The 15,546-nt window shown below is 52.7% G+C and overlaps 1 protein-coding gene and 1 long non-coding RNA gene across 2 annotated transcripts in view; both read right to left on the reverse strand.

Moving 5' to 3' along the window:
• LOC144611117 (uncharacterized) overlaps window positions 1–11,882 on the reverse strand; it is a 46,743-nt gene extending 34,861 nt beyond the window's left edge. The window contains exon 1 of the long non-coding RNA XR_013549478.1: window positions 11,814–11,882. This is a non-coding gene — a long non-coding RNA (uncharacterized LOC144611117). The remainder of the gene's footprint in view (window positions 1–11,813) is intronic.
• Window positions 1–15,546, reverse strand: part of LOC144611065 (uncharacterized) — a 47,419-nt gene that overhangs the window by 19,986 nt on the left and 11,887 nt on the right. The window lies entirely within an intron of this gene.

Here is a 15,546-nt window from a genome sequence, read left to right on the forward strand (position 1 = left end):
GACCCCCTGACCCCCACACCTGTGACCCCCTATACACATGGCCCCGACTCCCAGCCCCCCACACCTGGCCCCCAGCCCCCCCAAACACATGACACCCAGCCTCACACATGACCCCGAGACCCCCACACACCTGACTCCCATCCTCCAGACACACGTGCCCCCTACATACATGACCTCCTGACTCCCCCACACCCCGTCACAAACCTGACCCCACCTCCCAGACACACATGACCCCCTACACACATGACCACTGACCATCGACACATCGGACCACCATCTGCCCCCACACACGTGACCCCCCAGCCCCCACACACCTGACCCTCTGACCTCCACACTCCTGACCACTACCCCAGACACACGTGACCCCCTACACACATGACCCAGTCATTCCACACACCTAACCCCCAGACCCCCCACACACGCCTGACCCCCAGACAGCCCACACACCTGACCTTCAGCCCCAACAAGCCTAACCCATGCCCCCACACACCTGACCCCAGCCCCCGCACACCTGACCCCTAGGCCCTACAAACCTGACCCCCAACCGCCCCCACACACGTGACCCCCTACACATGACCCCCCACACACCTGACTCCATCTGCCCCCATACACGTGACCCCCTGCACACATGAACACTTGAGCCCTGACTCCCAGCCCCCAAACACCTGACCCCCCAGCCCCCCACACACATGACCCCCTGCACACATGATCCCCTGACCATTCACACACATGACCCCCACCCCACAAACGTGACCCCGTAGACACCTGACCCCACCTTCCAGACACACGTGGCCCCCTACACACATGACCCACTGACCTGAAACACCTGACCCCCACCCGTGCCCCCATACACACATGACCCCCTGACACCCAGCCCCCCACACACCTGACCTCCAGCCCCCAAACACCTGACACCCAGCCCCCCACACACACCTGACCTCCAACCCCCAAACACCTGACACCCTGACCCCCAGTCCCCCACACACGTCCAGATTAGTATCTAAAATGTGATTGAAATCACCCGCACCCAAAAAATGGGAATCTTAAATTATGTTACCATCAATGTAAGGTCATTAATGAATTTGGGCTGATCATAATTAGGGCAATGACAATTTAATAAAATGATTTTGACTTGGTCACGATGGCCCCTGACAAAGATAAATCGACCATTTAAAAAAAAATCAGATTTGACTTCTTCTGATGAGAATTGCAACACCTCTCGAGTTGGAAGTGAAGGAGAAATTCAATACATTGCCGACCCATCCGGATTTCAGTTGTTCATGAGTTGAGAATAGAAGGTGAGTTTCTTGTCCAAAAGCTACATCTTGGGGGCGTGGCTACGTTCTGCAGCTGCGGCTCACCGGCAGTCTCTCTGTCTTTTATTGTTTTTGTCTATTGTTATCGTTTAAATGTACGTTTTGATCTATTTTTAACTCTGTTTATGTGGGGGGGGGGGGGGGTGGGGGAAACCTTTTTTTCCAATCTCCTCCTCAACGGAGATGCGACCTTTACCGTGTTGTATCTCCGTTCGCGCTACGGCCTAACACCGTGGAGTCGGCGGCCTCCAGCTGGGATCGACCTTGAAGACTCCGGTCGCAGGGCCTGGACTTACCATCTCGGAGGCTTCGGCCGTGGGCCCTGCAGACCGCAACATCGGGAGTTCGCAGGTCCCTGGGTGGCGACCGGCTTTCGGGAGCTCCAGCCGTAGCAGCTTCGACCGCCCCGAAGAACGAGGTTTGATCGACCCGCTCGCAGGCCCCTCATCGCCCTGCGTGGCCTGGCCGCGGCACTTTCCATCGCCCGGTGGGGGCTCAGGACCTTTATCGGCCTGCTCGGCTCGGCCTGGGACTTTCCATCGCCCGGTGGGGGCTTCAAAAGTCGGGAGCCTCGATCGCCTCGTGAGAAGAATGAGGAGGAGATAAGACTTTTCTTTGCCTTCCATCACAGTGAGGGTGTGCCTGGAGCAATCACTGTGATGGCTGTTTGTGTTAAAAAATTGTAATTGTGTGTCTTGTGTTCTTTATTGTCTACTGCCGGACCCTGACGTGAGAGGACGCTGGCGCTATTTGTTCGCCGCTTCTCCGTCAGGACAGTTCGTCTGTTTGTTTTTACGTCTTGACTGTTTTGTAAAGCGTCTTTGAGCACTTGGAAAAGCGCTATATAAAATAAATGATAATAATAATAATAATAATAATTATTATTATTATTATTATTATTATATTATTGTTATTATTATTATTATTATTATTATTATTACTATTATGATTATGATTATGATTATGATTATTATTATTATGATTATGATTATGATTATGATTATTATTACTATTATTATTATTATTATTATTATTATTACTATTATTATTACTATTATTATTATTATTATTATTACTATTACTATTACTATTATTATTATTATTATTATTACTATTATGATTATGGTTATGATTATGATTATGATTATTATTATTATTATTATTATTATTACTATTATTATTATTATTACTATTATTATTACTATTATTATTATTATTATTATTACTATTACTATTATTATTATTATTATTATTATTATTATTACTATTATTATTATTATTATTATTACTATTATTATTATTATTACTATTATTATTACTATTATTATTATTATTATTATTATTATTACTATTACTATTATTACTATTACTATTATTATTATTATTATTATTATTATTACTATTATTATTATTATTATTATTATTATTAATATAATAATAATAATAATAATTATTATTATTATTATTATTATTATTATTATTCCTGATCCCCAGCCCCGCACACACCTGACCCACAACCATCCCAAACACCTGATCCCCAGCCCCGCAGAAAGCTGACACCCTGACTCCCCACACACCTTACCCTGAGCCCCCCCCACACACCTGAAATGCAGCCCCCCCACAAACCGCACCCTCAGCCTCCCACACACATGACACCCAGCTCGCAACACACACCTGACCCCCAGACACCTCCACACACCTGACCCGCAGCTTCACACAAAACTGACCTCCAACCTCCCACACACCTGACCCCCAGACACCTCCACACACCTGACCCGCAGCTTCACACAAAACTGATCTCCAACCTCCCACACACCTGACCCCCAGACACCTCCACACAACTGACCCGCAGCTTCTCACATAGAAACATAGAAAATAGGTTCAGGAGTAGGCCATTCGGCCCTTCGAGCCTGTACGCACCGCCATTCAATATGATCATGGCTGATCATCCAGCTCAGTAGCCTGTACCTGCCTTCTCTCCATACCTCCTGATCCCTTTAGCAAAAAGGGCCACATCTAACTCCCTCTTAAATATAGCCAATGAACTGGCCTCAACTACCTTCTGTGGCGGAGAATTCCACAGACTCACCACTCTCTGTGTGAAGAAATGTTTTCTCATCTCGGTCCTAAAAGACTTCCCCCTTATCCTTAAGCTGTGACCCCTGGTTCTGGACTCCCCCAACATCGGGAACAATCTTCCCGCATCTAGCCTTTCCAACCCCTTAAGAATTTTATATGTTTCTATAAGATCCCCCCTCAGTCTTCTAAATCCCAGCGAGTACAAGCCCAGTCTATCTAGTCTTTCCTCATGTGTAAGTCCCGCCATCCCAGGGATCAATCTGGTGAACCTTCTCTGTACTCCCTCTAAGGCAAGAACGTCTTTCCTCAGGTTAGGAGACCAAAACTGCACACAATACTCCAGGTGCGGTCTCACAAATCTGACCTCCAGGCTCCCACACACCTGACACATCACCTGTGATGGATGTTTCTTTGATGGATGTTTCTTTTTTTGTGTGTTTTTGGGGTTGGGTGGTTTGAGTGCCTGTTTGATGCTTTTATTGTTGGACTGTGTTTTTGGGGGTTTTTTGGGGGTGTAATTTTGATGCTTATTTAATGCTTTTGTTGTTGGACTGTGGGTGATTGAATTAACATTTTGTTCAAGATGGCCGCGCCGTTGTGTTTGGCTGCCTGTCACTGTATGTTTCTTTTTTTTTCCTAGTCAGATGTGCAGCACTTTGGTCAACGTGGGTTGTTTTTAAATGTGCTATACAAATAAATTGACTTGACTTGACTGACCCCCAGACACCTCCACACATGACCCCCAACCCCACACAACTGACTCCCCCCCCCACGTACCCGAAAGCTAGCCCCCAAACACACACCTGACCCCAACCCCCACACACACCTCACATCCACTCCCCCACACACCTGAACCCCAGCCCCGCGCACAGCTGACGCCCAGCCCCCACACGTCTGACCCCCTGAATACACACACACATGACCCCAGCCCCCACACACATGACCCCCAGTCCCCCCACACACCTGACCCCCTGATTCTCAGACACACACACACCTCACCTCCAGAGCCCCACATACCTGACCACCAGCCCCCCACACACAACTAAACACATCCCCGCACAATCCTGACCAGAGCCACACACAGCTGACCCCATCAGCCCCCACCCGCATTGCTGACCCCAGCCCCCCACACACTTGAACCCCAGCCCCGCAAACAACTGATCTCCAATCCGCACGCACCTGACACCTTCACCCACCCAACGCACCTGACCCCCAGCCCCCCCACAGACCTGTCCCCCTCAGCCACCCACACACCTGACCCGTACCCCCAACACACCTGACGTCAGCCCTCCACACACCTGAAACCCTCAGCCCCCCACACACCTGACCCCCACCCCTCCGACTCACCTGACCGACAGCCCCGCACACACCTGATACCTAGCCCCGCACACACCTGTCCCCCAGCCCTCCCACATACTTGAACTCCAGCCTTGCACATTCCTGAACCCCAGCCCCCCCACACATCTGAACTCCAGCCCTCCATACCCGTGACCCCCTCAGCCCCCAACCCATATAGCGGACCCCCAGCCCCACACACACCCGATCCCCTGCCTCCCCACACATCTGACCACTTCAGCCACACACACACCTGAATCCCGGCCCCCCTATATACCTGACCCCCTCAGCCTCCACACACCTGACCCATTGCCACCAACACACCTGACCTTAGCTCTCAACACACCTGACCCCCTCAGCTTTCCACACCACTGAGCCACAGCCCTCCCAAACACCTGAACCACAGGTCCGCACAATGCCGACCCCCTGACTCCCCACACACCTGACCATGAGCTCCTCCCACACACCTGAACTCCAGCCCCCCACAAACCGGACCCCCAGCCTCCGACGCACATGACACACAGCTCCCAACACACATCTGACCCCCAGGCTTCCACACACCTGACTCCCAGACCCTCACAAAACTGACACCAGCCCCCCTCACACCTGACCCCTAGAACCCAACACATACACACCTGACCCCAAATCCCCACACACCTGACCCGTAGCCCCTCACATGCCTGACCCCCAGCCGCCCAAAATATCTGACCCACTGACCCCCCCAACATATGACCCAAAGCCCCATTACACACCTGCCCCCATCACTCCCCACACACCTGACCTACTGACCCACACCCCCCGCACATAACTGACGACCAACCCCCCCTCCGCCCGCACACCTGACTACTGCCCCCCCACGCACCTGATAGCCAGGCCAAGCAGACACACCTGACACCAACTCCCACACACACCTCACCCCCATTGCCCCCACACACTTGACCCCCAGACCCCACTCACCTGACCCACTGACCCCCACACACACCCTAACACAAGCCCCGCACACACCAGAGCAATTGACGCCCAACCCACTCACACAGCTGACCTCCAGCGCCCCACACACCTGAGCCCCAGCCCCCCCACACACACCTGACCCACTCAGGCCCCCACACACCTGAACACCAGCCCTCCACACATGTGACCCCCTCAGCCCCCCCCACGCTCATAGCGGACCTCCAGCCACCCACACACAACCCCCAGCCTCCCTACACACCTGACCACTTCAGCCCACACACACCTGAATCCCACCACCCCTAAACACCTGACCCCCTCAGCCTCCCACACACCTGACCTCAGCCCTTCACACACCTGACCCCCAGACGTCCACACTCCTGACCCCCAGACGTCCACACTCCTGACTCTCAGCCTCTCACAAAACTGACCCCCAGCCCCCCACATATCTGACCTCAGCCCTTCACACACCTGACCCCCAGGCGTCCACACACCTGACTCTCAGCCTCTCACAAAACTGACCCCCAGCCCCCCACATATCAAACCACCAGACACCTACACACATGACTCCCAGCCCCTCACAAACCTGACCCCCAGCCCCACACACAACTGACCCCCAAATCCCCACACTTCTCACCCCCAGGTCCTCACATACCTGACCCACAGCCGCCCAAGACATCTGACCCACTGACCCCCCCCCAAATTTGACCCAAATCCCCATTACACACCTGCCCCCCCCACACTCACCACACCTGGCACAGCCACCGCACATAACTGACCCCCATTCCCCCCACACACTTGAATGCCCAGCCCCCACCCACCTGACCCACTGACCCCCACACATCTGACCCCCTGACACCCACACCACAACAAACCTGCCCCCCTGCCCACCACACACACCAGATCACCAGCCCCGCACACACCAGAGCAACTGACGCCCAAAGCCCTCACTCAGCTGCCCCCCTCTGCCCCACACACCTGAAACCCAGCCCCCCACCCAGCTGAAATCCAGCCCCGCACACACCTGAACACCAGTCCCCACACATCTGAACCCCAGCCATCCACACATGTGACCCCCCACCCACCCACGGTCAATTAATCCGCCATCATGGTCTCAACTTCCACTGCTTCGCCGATGATATCCAGCTCCTCATCTCCACCAAGTCAATCTCCCCCACCACACACTCTACACTGACAAACTGCATCACTGAAATAAAATCTTGGCTTCAATCAAACTTCCTCAAACTCAATTGCAACAAATCTGAAATCATCATCATTGGTCCAAAAACAGCTCACCAAATCCACCCAAAACTTCATCCTCAACATTGATGGTCTCCCAGTATCCACCTCACCTCACATCCGGAATCTTGGAATCATCATTGATCAAACCCTCTCCTTCGACAAACACATCAAACACATCACAAAGACAGCCTTCTTCCACCTCAAAAACATTGCCCGTCTCCGTCCATCCCCCTCCTCCACAGCTGCAGAAACCCTCATCCACGCCTTCATCACCTCCCGTCTGGACTACTGCAACAGCCTCCTCTATGGCTCACCCTCAAAAATCATCAATAAACTTCAATACATTCAAAACTCCGCTGCCCGTCTACTCACCCACTCCCCGATCCGTGACCATATCACCCCCGTCCTTTATAAACTCCACTGGCTCCCCATCCCCCAGAGAATCCAGTACAAAATCCTCCTCATAACCTACAAAGCCCTCCATAACCTGGCCCCATCCTACCTGACCGACCTCCTCCACAGGCACACTCCCACCTGCACCCTCCGCTCTGCTGCTGCCAATCTCCTATCCCCCCACATCCGGACCAAACTCAGATCCTGGGGGGACAGGGCTTTCTCCATCGCTGCTCCCACCCTATGGAACTCACTACCCCAAACCGTTAGAGACTCCTCCACACTCACCACATTCAAAACATCGCTGAAGTCTCACCTGTTCAGTACTGCCTTCAACCACTGAAGGTCACCTCACCTTCTGTCTCCTTTCTCTGTTCGTTTACTTATTTACTTATTTACTTATTTATCTATTTATTCATTTCCCTATGTTCTCTAAATCTCTGTAAAGCGTCTTTGAGTATATGAAAAGCGCTATATAAATAAAATGCATTATTAATCCCCCAAGCTGGTTGGCACCTATTCCCCTTACCCCCTCAAGCTTGCTTCTTCCCATTCCCTTTACACCACAAGCTGGCTACCTCGCTGTCACCTTATTTGCCCATGCTGCCTGTCCCCCATTGCCCCTATTCCTCCCGTCCCCATTTCCCTCTCTCCCCTGGGCTGGCGGCCTCCCATTCCCTTTAATCCCCACCACCAATCTGGCTACCTCCCATCTCCCTTACTCCCCCAAGTTGGCTTCCTCCCATCCCTTACTCCCCCAAGTTGGCTTCCTCCCATCCCTTACTCCCCCAAGTTGGCTTCCTCCCATCCCTTACTCCCCCAAGTTGGCTTCCTCCCATCCCTTACTCCCCCAAGTTGGCTTCCTCCCATCCCTTACTCCCGCAAGCTGGCTTCCTCCAATTCCCCTTACTCACCCAAGCTGCCTACCTTCCACCTTAGATCCCTTAACCTCCCCCAAGTACACTACCTCCCTTCCATTACACCCCCCCCCCCCCCTCCGATGGCTTCTTGCATTCCAGCTTACTCCCCCAAGCTGGCTACCTCCCATTCCTTACCCCCATAACCTGGCTACTTCCATTCCCTTGCCTAGCTAAGCTGGCTACCTCCAGTCTCGTGCTCCCGTAAGCTGTCTCTCTCCCATCCCTTACTCCCCAAAGCTAGCTAACTCTCATTCCCCATAATCCCCCAAACTGGCTACCTAGCATCCTTTACGCCCTCTAACTGGCTACTTAACATCCCAGCAGGCTTAACACACCCTAGCTGGCTCTCTCCCATCCGCTACTCCCCAAATCTGGGAGGTAGTGTACTTGGGGGGTGTTAAGGGATCTAAGATGGCAGGTAGTCAGCTTGGGTTAGTAAGGGGAATTGGAGGAAGCCAGCTTGGAGGAGTCAGGGATGGGAGGAAGCCAACTTGGGGGAGTAAGGGAGACGGGAGGTAGGCAGATTGCTGGTGTAAGGGCTTGGGCTTGAGGCACCAGTCCACAAACTCCTTGATCATTTCTCTGCACGCCCTGTCATCGTCGCCTGCGATGAGGCCAAGATGGCAGAGTCGTCAGAGAACTTCTGTAGATAGCAGTTTCCAGAGCTGTGCCTGAAGCCCGCAGTGCACAGTGTACAGGTTAGCCAGCTTGGGGGTATCAGGGATGGGATAAGCCAGCTGGGGACAAAGGGACGGGAGAAAGCCAGCTTCTGGTAATAAGGGGTGGGAGGGAACAAGCATGAGGGAGTAAAGGATGGAAGGTAGGCAGCTTGGGGGAGTAAGGGGACTGGGTGATTGCAAGATTGGGAGAGTAAGCGGGATGGGATGACAATATATTGGGGGAGTCAGGGGAATGATAGATAGCCAGCTTGGGGAACTAAGTGGAATGGGAGGTAGCCAGCTTGCGGGAGTAAGGGATGGGAGGTAGCCAGATTGGCCGAGTAAGGGATGGGTGGTAGGCAGCTTGGGGGAAGTAACGGATGGGACGTGGCCGACTTCGGGGAGAAAGTATAATGGGAGTTGGACAGCTTGGGAGAGTAATGGGAATGGGTGCAAGACAGCTTGTGGGAGTAAGGGATGGGAGGTAGCCAGCTTGGGGGATTAAAGGGATTGGGAGCTAGCCGGATTTGGGTGAGTAAGAGGAATGGGAGGAAGACAGATCTTCTGGAATAGCGATTTTTTTAAACTTCCATACCCAAAAAACTGGTTGCAAAAGTCACACTTTACCTTACAGTGGTCAACAGATTTGTGTAATTTTCATACTTCCACTCACAAACCCAATAGTCCCAACTCATTTGAATAATGAAATGAGAACTGACATGTACAAAATGCATTCCATGTTGCAAATCTGAAATCCTCACAGTATCCTTTGCTCTTACTCTCATTCTGCTGCACCTTGTCGAGGCAGTGAAGAAAGCCAATGGCATGTTGGCCTTCATAACAAGAGGAGTTGAGTATAGGAGCAAAGAGGTCCTTCTACAGTTGTACCGGGCCCTAGTGAGACCGCACCTGGAGTACTGTGTGCAGTTCTGGTCTCCAAATTTCAGGAAGGATATTCTTGCTATTGAGGGAGTGCAGCGTAGGTTCACTAGGTTAATTCCCGGAATGGCGGGACTGTCGTATGTTGAAAGGCTGGAGCAATTAGTCTTGTATACACTGGAATTTAGAAGGATGAGGGGGGATCTTATTTTTTTATTTAAAAAAAAATTATTATTTAAGTTTTAACAGAACTCATACATTTTACATTTCATAGTAAGCAATAATAACCACATTATAAATTCGATTATACACGTATTGTTCTGTATTATCTCCCCTCCCACACCCCCCCTTCCCCCCACCCCCCAGTTAAAAAGAAGGAAAAAGAAAAAGAAAAAGAAAGAGAGAAAGAAAGAAACCTGGAGTCCAGAGGGAGACACTTCTGGGTAATTTCTTATTAAATTCTTATTAAAGGTATCAAAACAATCCTGAATCTAAATATTTCCAATTCTTAATCCTAGCTTTAAAATGAATGGGTTCCACACCTTCAAGAAGAAGTCATATCCATTTCTCAGATTATACGTAGCTTTTTCTAATGGGATACAACTACGCATTTCTGCATACCATCTTTCAAATCTTATTTCATTTTGATCTTTCCAAGTGACCGCTACACATTTTTTTGCTACTGCTATTGCTATTTTGAGAAATCTTTCCTGATGTTTATCTAAAATTAGCTTTGGTAATATTCCTTTTGTATCTCCCAATAAAAACAACCTTGAATCCATTGGTATGATCTTATTCATCAATTGTTCCAAAAATCTTTTTAGGTCTTTCCAAAAAGGAGTTGCCTTCTGACATGCCCATGTAGAGTGTAAAAAAGTGGGGATCTTATTGAAACATATAAGATAATTAGGGGATTGGACACATTAGAGGCAGGAAACATGTTCCCAATGTTGGGGGAGTCCAGAACAAGGGGCCACTCACAGTTTAAGAATAAGGATTAGGCCATTTAGAACGGAGATGAGGAAGAACTTTTTCAGTCAGAGAGTGGTGAAGGTGTGGAATTGTCTGCCTCAGAAGGCAGTGGAGGCCAGTTCGTTGGATGCTTTCAAGAGAGAGCTGGATAGAGCTCTTAAGGATAGCGGAGTGAGGGGGTATGGGGAGAAGGCAGGAACGGGGTACTGATTGAGAGTGATCGGCCATGATCGCATTGAATGGCGGTGCGTACAGGCTCGAAGGGCCGAATGGCCTCCTCCTGCACCTATTGTCTATAAACTGCTGAGTGTTTCCAGCATGTTGGCATTTTCTCTTTTTCCTTCAGATCTTCTGGAATAGCGATTTTTTTAAACTTCCATTCCCATAAAACTGGTTGCGAAAGTCACACGTTACCTTACAGTGGTCAACAGATTTGTGTCATTTTCATACTTCCACTCACAAACCCAATAGTCCCAACTCACTTGAATAATGAAATGAGAACTGACATGCACAAAATGCATTCCATGTTGCAAATCTGAAATCCTCAACAGTATCCTTTGCTCTTACTCTCATTCTGCTGCACCTTGTCCTCGGATCACTCAGTCTCAGCTGATAACAATGTGCAACTCTCCTCACACAAAGGCTCAGAAAGGCCTTTACTCCGGCAACTGAGGAAGTGTTATCAGTAAAAATAACGGGACCCGGAAATAACAAGCTGATGGTTTCATTGTGAAACAGTGCCCTGAACATGCAGCCATTTTGTGAACCAAACTGGGCCATCTGCTTCCACAGCACCAGACCGCTCAGCGCCCTCAACACATCAACTGTTAGCTCCAACTTCACTCAACTCTGTGTGATTGTTGTGCAGCACCTGCACCAACACGTCCCATAACAACGCGCAGCTGGTGCTGGACATGACTTTCCTGCTTCAAACTCTCACCGGGACACATTTAGTCACAACAATCAATGCAAAGTCCTCACAACAACAAATCAAACTCAATGGGGAGATTTACCCGCAGTCTCTCCCCAAGATTAGACCCGTCCACTGGGGGCCGGCGGCAAATACTCACCGATGGGAAGCGGCTGTCCCCGCCCGCCCGGACAGCGGGGCCCCTCTCCCCGCCCACCCTGGATCCACGGAGCCGCTCTGCGCCTGCGCGTGGGACTGCCCGGGGGGCGGGGACACTCCCCCTCGGCCTCCACCATTGGCTAAGACAGTTGGCGGACACCGCCGACAACCAATGGGAGCAGAGGGGTGGGCGCGGCCTGCGCTGACGGTTGGAGGGTCAGGTGACCGGTGGCGGCGCGCGGGCGAGCGGCCGTTAAACCGTCTCCGCGCGAGCCGGGCCGCGCATGCGTGACGCGCAACGGGCGGTGACGAAACTGCCCGGTGATTGACAGCGGCACCGCCCTGAAGCTCCAGCACCCTGAAACCCGGCTCAGCTCAGCCGCGCCGCATTCCGGCCCCGCCCCCTCGTCGCATCCCGCCCCGCGCCGCATCCCGGCCCCGCCCCCAAAACCATCTCTCCCCCCCACCTCTCTCTCTCTCTCTCTCTCCCTCTGTCAGGTGTGTGGGGAGATCTGGGGATCAGGTGTGTCGGGGATCACGCATGTGGGGGCTGGGGGTCAGGTGTGTAGGGGTTCAGGTGTGTGGGGGTCAGGTGTGGGTGTCAGGGGCCCCTCGCACGTGACCCCCCACACACTTGACCCCCACCCCCCCACACACTTGACCCCCACCCCCCCCACACACTTGAGCCCCAGCCCCCCCAACACACACATGACCCCCAGCCCCCCCCCACACACACACTTGACCCCCAGCCCCCCCACACATACTTGACCCCCAGCCCCCCCCACACACACACACTTGACCCCCACCCCCCCCACACACACACTTGACCCCCAGCCCCCCCCCACACACACACTTGACCCCCAGCCCCCCCCACACACATGGCCCCCAGCCCCCCCCCACACACACACTTGAACCCCAGCCCCCCCCACTCACACACTTGACCCCCAGCCCCCCCCCCCCCCACACACACACACACTTGACCCCCAGCCCCCCCCACACACATGGCCCCCAGTCCGCCCCCAAACACACACTTGACCCCCAGCCCCCCCACACACACACAGTTGACCCCCACCCCCCCCACACACACACTTGACCCCCAGCCCCCCCCACACACATGGCCCCCAGCCCCCCCACACACACACTTGACCCCCAGCCCCCCCCACACACACAGTTGACCCCCACCCCCCCACACACACTTGACCCCCAGCCCCCCCACACACACACAAGACCCCCTGACCCCCACACCTGTGACCCCCTATACACATGGCCCCGACTCCCAGCCCCCCACACCTGGCCCCCAGCCCCCCCAAACACATAACACCCAGCCTCACACATGACCCCGAGACCCCCACACACCTGACTCCCAACCCCCAGACACACGTGCCCCCTACATACATGACCCCCTGACTCCCCCACACCGTCACAAACCTGACCCCACCTCCCAGACACACATGACCCCCTACACACATGACCACTGACCCTCGACACATCTGACCACCATCTGCCCCCACATACGTGACCCCCCAGCCCTCACACACCTGACCCTCTGACCTCCACACTCCTGACCCCTACCCCCAGACACACGTGACCCCCTACACACATGACACACTGACACCCCACACCTAACCCCCAGACCCCCCACACACACCTGACCCCCAGACAGCCCACACACCTGACCCTCAGCCTCCATACACCTAACCCCAGCCCCCACACACCTGCCACACACCTGACCCCAGCCCCCGCACACCTGACCCCTAGCCCCCACACACCTGACACCCATCCTCCACACACGTGCCCCCACACACCTGACCCCCAGCCCCCCACGCACGTGACCACCTAGACACATGATCCTCTGACCCCCCACACACCTGACCCCCACCCCGCACCAACGTGACCTCCTACACACATGACCCACTGACCCCGACACACCTGACCCCCAACCGCCCCCACACGTGACCCCCTACACACATGACCCCCCACACACCTGACCCCATCCGCCCCCATACACGTGACCCCCTGCACACATGAACACCTGAGCCCTCACCCCCAGCCCCCAAACACCCGACCCCCCAGCCCCCCCCACACATGACCCCCTACACACATGATCCCCTGACCATTCACACACATGACCCCCACCCCACCCCACAAACGTGACCTCGTAGACACCTGACCCCACCTTCCAGACACACGTGGCCCCCTACACACATGACCCACTGACCCTGAAACACCTGACCCCCACCCGTGCCCACACACGTGCCCCCATACACACATGACCCCCTGACACCCAGCCCCCCACACACACCTGACCTCCAGCCCCCAAACACCTGACACCCTGACCCCCAGTCCCCCACACACGTCCAGATTAGTATCTAAAATGTGATTGAAATCACGCGCACCCAAAAAATGGGAATCTTAAATTATGTTACCATCAATGTAAGGTCATTAATGAATTTGGGCTGATCATAATTAGGGCAATGACAATTTAATAAAATGATTTTGACTTGGTCAGGAAGGCCCCTGACAAAGATAAATCGACCATTTAAAAAAAAATCAGATTTGACTTCTTCTGATGAGAATTGCAACACCTCTCGAGTTGGAAGTGAAGGAGAAATTCAATACATTGCCGACCCATCCGGATTTCAGTTGTTCATGAGTTGAGAATAGAAGGTGAGTTTCTTGTCCAAAAGCTACATCTTGGGGGCGTGGCTACGTTCTGCAGCTGCGGCTCACCGGCAGTCTCTCTGTTTTTTATTGTTTTTGTCTATTGTTATCGTTTAAATGTACGTTTTGATCTATTTTTAACTCTGTTTATGTGGGGGGGGGGGGGGTGGGGGAAACCTTTTTTTCCAATCTCCTCCTCAACGGAGATGCGACCTTTACCGTGTCGTATCTCCGTTCGCGCTACGGCCTAACACCGTGGAGTCGGCGGCCTCCAGCTGGGATCGACCTTGAAGACTCCGGTCGCAGGGCCTGGACTTACCATCTCGGAGGCTTCGGCCGTGGGCCCTGCAGACCGCAACATCGGGCGTTCGCAGGTCCCTGGGTGGCGACCGGCTTTCGGGAGCTCCAGCCGTAGCAGCTTCGACCGCCCCGAAGCACGAGGTTTGATTGACCCGGTCGCAGGCCCCTCATCGCCCTGCGTGGCTCGGCCGCGGCACTTCCCATCACCCGGTGGGGGCACAGGACCTTCATCGGCCTGCTCCGCTCGTCCCTGGGACTTTCCATCGCCTGGTGGGGGCTTCAAAAGTCGGGAGCCTCGATCGCCTCGTGGCACCACGGGAGAAGAATGAGGAGGAGATAAGACTTTTCTTTGCCTTCCATCACAGTGAGGGTGTGCCTGGAGCAATCACTGTGATGGCTGTTTGTGTTAAAATTGTAATTGTGTGTCTTGTGTTCTTTATTGTCTACTGCCAGACCCTGACGTGAGAGGACGCTGGCGCTATTTGTTCGCCGCTTCTCCATCAGGACAGTTCGTCTGTTTGTTTTTATGTCTTGACTGTTTTGTAAAGCGTCTTTGAGCACTTGGAAAAGCGCTATATAAAATAAATTTTTATTATTATTATTATATTATTATCTACTTTGTGTTTATTCATGATTATTTTCCGTTTCACCAAACCTCCCCATTCCTTTGACATTGTAAGTTATAAAGTTATATTTAGCTGAGTGCAAGACTGGCAAAGATAAGGATAGAGAAAAAAGGAAACAAAACCAGAAAACAAAACATAAAACACACA

This window comes from Rhinoraja longicauda, chromosome 39 (genome assembly GCF_053455715.1).
Source record: "Rhinoraja longicauda isolate Sanriku21f chromosome 39, sRhiLon1.1, whole genome shotgun sequence".
Lineage (NCBI taxonomy): Eukaryota > Metazoa > Chordata > Chondrichthyes > Rajiformes > Arhynchobatidae > Rhinoraja > Rhinoraja longicauda.